The following is an 11,146-nucleotide window of genomic DNA, read 5'->3' on the forward strand; positions in this document are numbered from 1 at the left end:
TTTTCTATCCTCGGCATAATAATCTGTGCTACAAACTCTATCTGGAAACAGCCAACTTTAAATTTGTACCAACTCTCCCCTATGAAAGGGGTAATTTATGATACATCTCTAAACGCCCGCAGCGTATATGTAAAAATACGAGACATTCAAGAGACAGATCTTGTACCCCAACACTAGTGGGAATTGAATATTAGGAGTGAGGGACCCCGCGTTGTAAGGATAATATATATCCTTTTTTAAAGTTTCATTTGTATGTCATTCTTTTTTGTGTCTTTTATATTTCGCTATACTTTTAGAAATTTATTACTATAAAAAAAAACTACTGCGCCATTCACTTAGCGCATCAAAAGCGGTGATCCCAGTATATTGGAAGTCCTCCACCATTCCCCCAATGTCAGATTGGTGCAATAGGATTGATCAATATATGGCAATGGACGACCTTGTCTCTTCTATAAACTCCAAAGACCAAACATTTCATATTGTCTGGCTCCCCTGGTTGACATACAAGGAATCAGATCACTACAAATCACTATAAAGATATCCTTTATTTCCTTTTTTCAACTGAAAATATTTTCTAGAATATACAATACAAGATATGAGAGTCGCAACACTGTACTTTCTTCCCTTTACTTTTCCTTTCTTCCCCACTATGTTCTCATTGTTCTCCTTTCTTCTCTTCCTGAAACAGAAACAAGAAGATTCATGTTGATATCTCTTTCTTACTATTTAATAAATACCAGCAAAATTATTGATGATGTCTTTGATTCTTGTCTGGTTCTATATCAGAATCTATGAAGCGTATTGAATTGTTTACTTATTACATTTTCTGTTTCTGAATTGCTATGTTCCTGTTAAAAATCTCAATAAAACCTAATTGCAAAAAGAAAAAAAGACTTTATTACAGCAAAGGATTATATTCCACGGTCTTCATAAGTATACATTGCGCCCTATTGTTTTAAAAGTTCCAATTTTCTTTTCTAGCGTGAAACCACTGGCTATAAACATGGAACCGAAAAATACATGGTTTTCCCCAGCACACTGAATAATATCAGTAAACAGATTTAAGTATTATTTGATAATAGAATTCAGAGACCTTGGTTACATATATTTGCAAATGTATTAATAAGCCCCCAACCCATCGTCAAGGCTTCTCTGTGTATCAGGGTTTGCTAATACTATATTTAGGTGCGGGTGTGTGGCACCTCCAAAATCAGCATAAAACAGAAAGCCCAGGGCAGCACACCAGTGACAAAACTAAAATGACTAGACTCTAGTTAAATCGTTCATAATATTGTTTGTCCAGGACACTGGAAAGTTCAAGGGAAATTGTTCAGCAATATTGTTTACTGAACACATCATCTAGTGCAGACATGTCCAAACTATGGCCCTCCAACTGTTGTGAAACTGCAAGTCCCAGCATGCCTTGTCACAGTTTTGCTATTAGGGAATGCTAAAACTATTGCAAAGCATGCAGGGATGTGTAGTTTCACAACAGCCATAGTTTGGACATGCCTGATCTAGTGTATGGGCATTTGGGTTGCGGGTCTGGACCGTTCTGATTTTTAACCAATACCAGCTATCACTACCAATATTTTCACCATTTGGAATAAACTGGGTTCCATTTTTTATCTGTAATTCTTCTCTCAAAATATTTTATCCCAAATATAATTAGTGATGTTTGCCTGAGAGAGAAAACAATGTCCAGTTAACACGGTTCTTGTGACCACATTATTAATATACTACACTCATGCAGTCTTAATTAGATTCATCCAAGGTGAAGAACCCTAATATATAGCGATGAGCTTCCCACAGTCTATTTTTTTTAAATCAAGTATGTTTTATTATTTTAGCAGGTTACAGATTTTAAACAAAACAAGAAAACAAAAAAAGATATAAAATACAATAAAGTATGCCTAACATTATATGCATCCTACATAAAAAACAAATATCACCAAAAAGAAGAATAATCATTTATTCAAAATAGGATAGGATAAAATAAGCACATATATAACTCATCAGTGAGCAGAAGAATGTATCAGGTGAGGTATAATAATACAGCGGAGGGAGGAGACCCACAACATGTAAAGAACCCGTGACAACAGGCATATATACTGTATTGCCTTCAGGAAGGGGAATATTGAATCCAGGGTGAACCTGAGAAGGGGTATTATGAGGGGACGCATGTGGCAGGGCATTCAAATCATCAGAGATTATAAATCAAACAAATCAAACTTATTAGCCTCAGATGTATCTTTTTTAAACGAGTTAAATCATTTCTATGCACCTACTAGATTGCCTTCAGATAGTCAGCCCTCGTCTCTTACATCTGCAGAGGTGTGTGAGGTATTGGGTCAAATTGATGTAAATAAAGCTGCTGGGCCTGATGGTATCTCGGGGCATGTACTTAGAGCATGTGCTAAACAGTTAGTAGGGGTTTTTACAGGCATTTTCAACTTGTGCTTGTCCCAAGCGATTGTGCCGGAGTACTTTAAATATATGGCCATTATTCTGATACCAAAGAATTCTAGTCCAGTGGGTATGAATGATTATCGGCCCGTGGCGCTTACCCCGATCATTATGAAGTGTTTTGAACGTTTGGTTTTAGGGCATTTAAAGGCTAACCTTTCACCTACTCTAGATCCATACCAGTCAGCATATCGCAAAAATAGAAGAACGGAAGATGCAGTTTCCCTGATGATACATTCTGCATTAACACATTTGGATATAGGAAATTCGGTACTTGTTTCCTAGCACGGCGCCCATCGCATCGCATACCATAAGCCATACAATGGTATGCGATGAGATGTTACGTGATGTAAATGTTAAATAGGCCCCATATAAGATTATTAATTGTATAAGCACCATAATGGGTGCGGCGATACGTGTCCTCTGACCTTTTTATACCCCCACCATCCACGTCGGCGTAGAGTTGATTTCAGATAGTGTGGTGAGTGCAGCGAGCCACCGAGCCCTAAGCGTGGCGAGCGCCGTGAGCCCCGCGAGGGGACGCGGAAGACATGTAAAGTTTACGCGTCCCCTCGCGGGGTTCACTGTGCTTGCCACGCTTCGGGCTTGGTGTCTCGCTACGCTCGCCACACTATATAAAGTCAACTCCACGCCGACGAGGATAGTGGGGGTATGAAAAGGTCGGAGGACGCGTACCGATGTGCTCGCCACGCTTCGGGTTGGCGTTGATAGTGGGGGTGGCGTGGGGGTGCATTTAACATTGTAAGCACCCATTAGGGTGCTTATACAATTAAAAATCATATAGGGGGACCATTTAACATTGAAAAAACCCATTAGGGTGCTTATACAATTTAAAATCGCATTGCATCGCATGCGGGTATATGGCATGCGATGCGATACAATGCATAAGATAACAAGAGAGAAATTACTAAATATCCCACAGCGCAAACAAACTCAGCCCAGGAAATACAACAAAAGCCTTCACCGTGGCTTAAAGACATAGACAATACAACAATATTTGTGTACATCCACTGGCGAGTTTAGACAAAATATATCACTTACACAACGTGTTAATGTATAATTCTTTAGTCTCTATGATCTAAAAGAAACTCAGAAAAAGAAAGACCATAGTGCAATGACGTCTGAAATAGAGACTGATTGATGTTTATTCAATACACTCACATTCAGTAGGATATTATGCGCATATCAATAGGTCTTTTCAATCCAATCTTCCACATGAATAATCCATGTGGACGATAAAAACAAGCAACAAACCCCGCAGGGTAATAGGATCCCAGAACTGTGCCCCCGGAACATGCATGTTCCGGGGGCACAGTTCTGGGATCCTATTACCCTATTACCCTGCGGGGTTTGTTGCTTGTTTTTATCGTCCACATGGATTATTCATGTGGAAGATTGGATTGAAAAGACCTATTGATATGCGCATAATATCCTACTGAATGTGAGTGTATTGAATAAACATCAATCAGTCTCTATTTCAGACGTCATTGCACTATGGTCTTTCTTTTTCTGAGTTTCTTTTAGATCATAGAGACTCTAAAGAATTATACATTAACACGTTGTGTAAGTGATATATTTTGTCTAAACTCGCCAGTGGATGTACACAAATATTGTTGTATTGACAATGCATAAGATGCCATACGACTGAATATCGTGGGCGTCGTGCTAGGAAACAAGTAACGGAAATTCCTATGTTTGATTACTGTTTATAGATTTTAGTTCTGCCTTTAATACCATTATTCCAATAAAATTAATTATCAAACTGTTAGATCTAGGAATCAACAGTTCTATGTGTAACTGGATCATGGATTTCCTGAACAATAGACCCCAGGATGTGAGGTCAGGATCCATTCGTTTCTCTACTATAACACTTAATACAGGTGTACTTCAGGGTTTTGTGTTAAGCTCATTTCTCTATTCTGTTTTCACCCCCGACTGTACACCAACTTATGGATCAAATACCATCATCAAATTTGTTGATGATACAACTGTTGTTGGTCTCATTAATAATAATGATGCGACAGCTTACAGGGAGGAGATACATCACTTGGCTTGGTGTAATGACAATAATCTGGTTCTTAATGACAAAAAAGACAAAAGCGCTTATCATAGATTTTAGGAAATCGCTAAAAACTCAACATGAACCTGTTCAAATTGATGGAATGGATGTTGAACCGGTCTCTAGTTTTACATTTTTGGGAACCCACATCTCTGATGACCTAACTTGGTCTGTAAATGTCGGGAGTTTGGTTAAAAAGGCTAATCAACGCCATTTTTCCCTGAGAGTCCTAAAAAGACACTGCTTATCGGTAGATATATTGAAGAACTTCTATCGCTGTGCTTTGAAAGCATCTTAACCAGCTGCGCTACGGTATGGCATGGGAGCTGTACAGTAGCAGAACGCAGGATGGTTCAGCGGGTAGTTAAGACAGCTGAGTGGATTGTTGGGCCTTCTCTTCGACTGGTGGTGGATATTGAGAAAAAACGTTGTTTACAACGGGCACAGAGTATTCTGAAGGATCTGACCCACCCGGTTTAGAGAATGTTCACACTCTTGCCGTCCGGTAGGCATTTTAGATGCCTTAAGGCTAAAACAGGTAGATAAAAAAATAGCTTTTTTACAAGCGCCGTTGTGGTATTGAATTCTTGTATCTGATATAGCAGGTTTTATTCATGTATATTGGGGGAGAGATAGGTTTTATATATTGCTGTATACTATATTGTATCTGACTGATGCTAAACTGTATTTTGTTATTATGTTATGCATGGTAATAACAATAAAGTGTATCGTTCATATATATATGTCCAGACGGCGGCACTCACCCAAATGATATTTACAGAGGCAGGAGTTATCAACGTTTCAAACCTTTATTTTATCGGTTCTTTATCAGGATATTAAATACAATACACATACAAACATATATTTATACATACCCTAGTATACCATACACCAATTACCGTAAACCGTTCTGGAGCCATTCAGCAGCGCCCCGGTGCCGACGTATTCAGCGCACACCTAGAGCGTCATCACGGAACAGCCCAGGTTACCTTAGCAACCCTAAACAAAAGACCGGGAAGTCTAATATGCATACGTAAACAAACGGGGGTGTAATACAACAAAATGAATACATATATCAAGAAATGCTACATAAAACAATCGTGAACAAAAAGATCATATGACTAAACACTGAATATATGGAAACAATATATTATAGTATATTAAAGCTGCAGACTGATTGATATATCTCTTATAAATCATAAAGTCGCTCCTTTACCATAGTGATCATATAAATTAAGGAGTCTCTCTCCCTTACATCTATTTGTATGTCAATAACCTCCTTACCCTGTCTAGGATGTGTATCGCTGAACTTGGGTGGCCAGAGATCCCCCACGTCCTTTGTTGCTTGGATGACACTAGTCAACTCTATTATTTCCCATGAAAGATTTATGTATGCTAAACGTAAATGTCCACCAAACCATGATGGGGTCTGGGGACTATGGCCGGCCTCCCGATATTTTCTTGAACATAATATGCAGTATTAGTTGTCTTGAGGCCCATACACACTGGGCAATATTGAGCTGAAAAGCCACTCAGACTTGGGGTTTTGAGTGGCTTTCAGCTCAAAGCCACCCAGTGTGTATGGCCCGGTGGTGATGCGCGCTCCCTCATCATTGCTGGGAAATCCATTCATGTGCTTGTATTACCAGCAGATAAGAGGCTTTGTGGACGGCATTGTATAGCGCTGTGCTGACAGTGCCGGGCAGGGGGGAAACCGCTCAGTGTGTATGCACTGAGCGGCTTTCCCCCCATAGATGACAGCGATCATCACTGTCCATACACGCTAGGCATAATCGCCCAGTGCGTATGGACCTATATATATATATATATATATATATATATATATATATATATATATATATATATATATATATAGTAAATGCTGAACGGCTGGCACTCTCAGGATTTTGTATGTCAAATGAAATTCATTCAAAGAAGATACCGACACAAGGGTATGGTGTCTAGACACCATACCCTTGTGTCGGTATCTTCTTTGAATGAATTTCATTTGACATACAAAATCCTGAGAGTGCCAGCCGTTCAGCATTTACTACATTACCCTGCTCACACAGGGTTAGCAAGGCACCCAGGTCGCTGATTAATACAGCGAGTGCCAGGAACTTTTCGAATATATATATATATATATATATATATATATATATATATATATATATATATATATAGACAAATTTCTCAATAAATTGAAAAAGAAGAGGCGGCGCTCTCAGATCAAAGTGGAAAAGAGTGTATTCAAATCATGTCAAATCTTGTGCAAAAAAACGCAGCCTGTGTGTCAACAGTTTCGGAGCAAACCGCTCCTTCCTCAGGACAACTGGTTACATAACTTCACAAAAGTGCAGTGCAGAAAACTAACAAGAGTGACATAAAACACACATTTAAATAGCAAACAGTACACTTACATGATTTTGCTGCCGCGCTGGACCCGGAGACAGGCTTCCGGCGGAGGCTGTTGTCACGTGACTTCCCACTGTTGTGGGTTGTCAGGGCAACCCGCTGGCGTCCCCCCCCCCGGCTTCAGGACGGCAGGTGGATGTGGACAATAAGGTATGCGCGTTGCTGTAAGCCATATACGTGCATACAGACATGGTGCTAAGTGGATGAAAAAAATGATCAATATTAAAAACGTGTTTTTAAAAAACAGGGAATGTTAAGTATACAAAAAGGACTATAATTAGAACTGTAATTAGAGCATGTTGTCTTGAACTTGCGAACTATCGTGAGTGTATAATTGTATAGGGGCACACTGCCATTTATTAAAAATATGTATTTTGTAGTTGTTTGGTGCACTTGTTTCATGCGCATTTAACAAAATTAATGTGATCCACACTGTTTCCACACAGTTTCTTTCTGAGCTGCATGTTTTTTTAAAAATAAATAAAAATAACTATTTTGTACTATTTGATTCATTTGTTACATGTGTATTTAAAAGCCCTAAGATCCATGCAGTTTCTTTCGAAGCAGGTTAAAACTAAATAAATAAAAATAAATAGTTTGTACTGTTTTGTGCACTTGTTTTATGTGCTTTTAAAAGCCATGTGATCATTGTGCATAGCCGTCTCATTGCCCTTTCCTTCCTGTTCTTTCCCAATGTTTTGTCTTCCTTGTCTTGGTCTTATATGTGTCTTTTCTTGTATGCACTGTTTGAAGGTTTTATGTTATTAGTGATAGTTTTTGACACATCCATAAATCACATAGACAGTACTATTGAAAATTGTACATTTCGAGATAAAAGTGAACAATGGTCGAATTTAGTAGTTGTCACTAAAGGTATGTAATATGTTTTATATTACTGTTCTAGAAAAATAGAAAATGTGGTCACCCTGCATGGTGCAATTTGTCTAACAAGGTTGTGATACCTTGGAATTTGTCAGTGATCTATGTGACCATATCAATAAAAAGTGTTTGAAAAAAAAAAAAAAAAAAAAGCCATGTGATCCCTGCAGTTTCTCTGCGAGCTGTAAGTTAATAAGATATAAACAAAATACTGTTTAGTGCGCTTATTTCATGTGCATCTTAAAGCCATTTGATCCACGCGGGAAAAAAGAAGGGGGTGGGTGGACCGCTATGAACAATAATTGGTTTGAGATAAATTTATAACAATATAAAAAATGTATTTCTATAATAAAATGATCAACTTGTGCAGTGCACTAGGTTGGTATGGTAGTTAACCCTTCCTTTTTCCATGTGATCCACGCAGCTTCTTTCCAAGATGCAAGTTAAGAAAAAAACATAAATTTATCAAAATAAATATTGTTTGTACTGTTTGGTGCGCTTGTTTCATGTGTATCAAAAAGCACTGTGATCCATGCAGTTTCTTTCCGGCTCACACTTAGCATCCATGGATACACTTAGGCTGGTTTCACACACTCCGGCTCCTGCCGGACGATGAAATCCCGCACGGCCAGGGAGCCGTGCCGCACACAGTACTTTATCATGGAGGGGATGGCCACAGCCCGGCAGCCGTCCCTTCCAGTGGCGGGTTCCGGCTGCAGCTGTGCGGCCGGGCCGTGGCCATCCCGTGTGAATGGACACAATAGTGTCCATTCACAACTAAAGTGTGCGGCACGGCTCCCTGTCCGTGCGGGATTTCGCCGTCCGGCAGGAGCCGGAATGTGTGAAACCGGCCTGAGAGCCTAATATATACCTAATAGCAGGACACATTTTTCTCTCTAAATGGGCAATCCATGTGCACTGCAGGTGGAGCAAATGTAACATGTGCAGAGAGAGTTAGATTTGGGTGGAATGCGTTCAAAATGAAATCCAAATTGCAGTGAAAAAATAAAGCAACCAGTATTTACCCTGCATAGAAACAAAATAATTTACCCAAATCAAACTCACTGTACTTCAGGGTTGCCGACTTTTGGTCTGCCCTCTCCGGGAGAGGGCAGCCAGCACCAGGAGGTAGGGGGCGGAAAAGGGGCGGGCCAGGCGCAGATCTTAAAAAAAAAAAACATGTCAGAGCAGAATACACTCACCCCTGCTTGTGCGACTTGTCCTGCTGCCGCTGCTCCTGCTCTCCATACTGCACAGCGCTGTGTAATCAGTAGCTGCTGTATGCTGCGTCCAGCGCTACTCACCCGCTATGGCTTTCATTTACATAATAGGTCATGACATCGCGCTTGGAGGACCCAGCGCTTCATGACTTGCACATGCGCAGTACGACATTCAGCATGCAGGCTGAAAACCCGGGAGGATCCTGGGTATTTCCGTGAGACCAGGAGAATAGGGCAAAAACCGTGAGACTCCCGCAAAATCCGGGTGGGTAGGCAATGCTGCTGTACTTATTACATTTGTCTCACCTGCAGTGGACATGGTTTTGCCCATTTTGACAACAAATTTGTCCTGCGATCATGTCTGATTTAGGCTCTAAGTGTGTCCATGGGTGCTATGTGTAAGCCTGACCAGTGGCGTAAATACACTAAGGCAGCCACCGCCACCGCTTGGGGGAGCGAGTGGCAGCGCTGTCTGTGTGGGCGCCGGCGGCCAGCACTTACATGCCTGCCGCTGCCCGCCCCGCAGGCTGAGCAGCGGAGTCAGCCTTGGCGCGGGCGCAGCCATAAAGCCTGCTGTCCAGTGGCGTCACCTCGCATCCCCGGTTCACAAATGCGCCGCCTACCAACATCCCTTGCCCCAGCAATTACCCGTCCGCCCGGTAGTTGTACTACAGGAACAGCCCTTTGCGGACCCTCCCCCTCCACTCTTTAATGCCGCTGCCGGGGCCTGATGTCACGCTCTAGTGACTGCCCCGGCGCGATAAATGAAACACGCCGCAGGGTTATGATGCGCTACTGCACGGCGCGCCACTTCTGCCACGGGCTCTGCAGCTGTAGCCTTCTCGGGACCCGCCGCCGCAGCCTCCACGAAACCCACCACTGATGCCTCCAACGTCGCCTGCTGCCCTGCGCTCCCTAATGTGATGCACTGCTGCCTCCATGGAACCCGACACTGTCTCCACGGTACACTGCTTGCCTTGAATAATGAAAGTGATTTGTTACTCTCTCTCTCTGCTGTCTTTATCCCTCTCTCTCTCTCTGCTGTCTTTATCTCTCTCTGCTGTCCTTATCTCTCTCTCTGCTGTCCTTATCTCTCTCTCTGCTGTCCTTATCTCTCTCTCTGCTGTCCTTATCTCTCTCTCTGCTGTCTTTATCTCTCTCTCTGCTGTCTTTATCTCTATATCTGCTGACATAATCTCTCTCTGCTGTCCACTCTGCTTTCCTTATCTCTCTCTGCTGTCTTTATCTCTCTCTTTCTCTCTCCTGTCCTTATCTCTCTCTCTCCTGTCTTTATCTCTCTCTCTCCTGTCCTTATCTCTCTCTCTCTCTGCTGTCTTTATCTCTCTCCCTCTGCTGTCTTTATCTCTCTCCCTCTGCTGTCTTTATCTCTCTCCTGCCGCTGTCCTTCTCTCTCTCATTCTCTGCTCTCTCTGCTGTCCTCTCTCTCCACTCTCTTAGAGAGAACGTGCATCCTGGCCACACATATATATATATACATATATATATATATATATATATATATATATATATATATATATATATAGTGGGGGGGGGGGCACCACAAACTTTTTGGCAGGGGGGAGCAAAATGTATAGTTACGCCACTGAGCCTGACCTTCTCAATACTGTACTCAGAGGGAGCTCTTTCAACCATGTGTGCGCTCTCTGAAAATGTGGGGAGAAGCAGCACAAGTCTGCATGCTGATGTAGGAATTGAGGATGCTTTTGAAGAAATGCACCAAGAGGAGGAGTATATTTTTGTAGCTGGTGCTAATAAGGATATTATGCTGTCTATTGTTCTAATAGGATATTATGTTGCTTTTTTATATTGTGTTCCTATTGTGTATATTGATTTCTGGCCTCAGGTCAGGCATTGGAACGCATGAAAACTACTTCTAGGCATCATGGAACACACGGCCATCTTTGTTCCGGTTGATGGAACATGTGCAGTGTGGACTAAATGCTGATCAGTGAATGATGCCTGTCAGGCTACGGCATGGAACCAATCAGTATAAATATCACTTGGTTACCCATTTCAAATCACACTTCTGATGAAGGACTTGCTCGGATACACATTAAGGGGGAAA

General features: G+C 41.5%; 1 long non-coding RNA gene across 1 annotated transcript; it reads right to left on the reverse strand.

Moving 5' to 3' along the window:
• Window positions 1-574: 574 nt before the first annotated feature.
• Window positions 575-7,939, reverse strand: LOC146020374 (uncharacterized). Its single transcript, XR_014450778.1, has 3 exons — window positions 6,967-7,939; window positions 5,422-5,545; window positions 575-679 (listed from the first exon to the last, which is right to left on the reverse strand). It is a non-coding gene; the product is annotated as an uncharacterized LOC146020374 (long non-coding RNA).
• Between the last annotated feature and the right edge of the window lie 3,207 nt (window positions 7,940-11,146).

This window comes from Crinia signifera, chromosome 7, assembly GCF_055691185.1.
Source record: "Crinia signifera chromosome 7, ASM5569118v1, whole genome shotgun sequence".
Taxonomy (NCBI): Eukaryota; Metazoa; Chordata; class Amphibia; order Anura; family Myobatrachidae; genus Crinia; species Crinia signifera.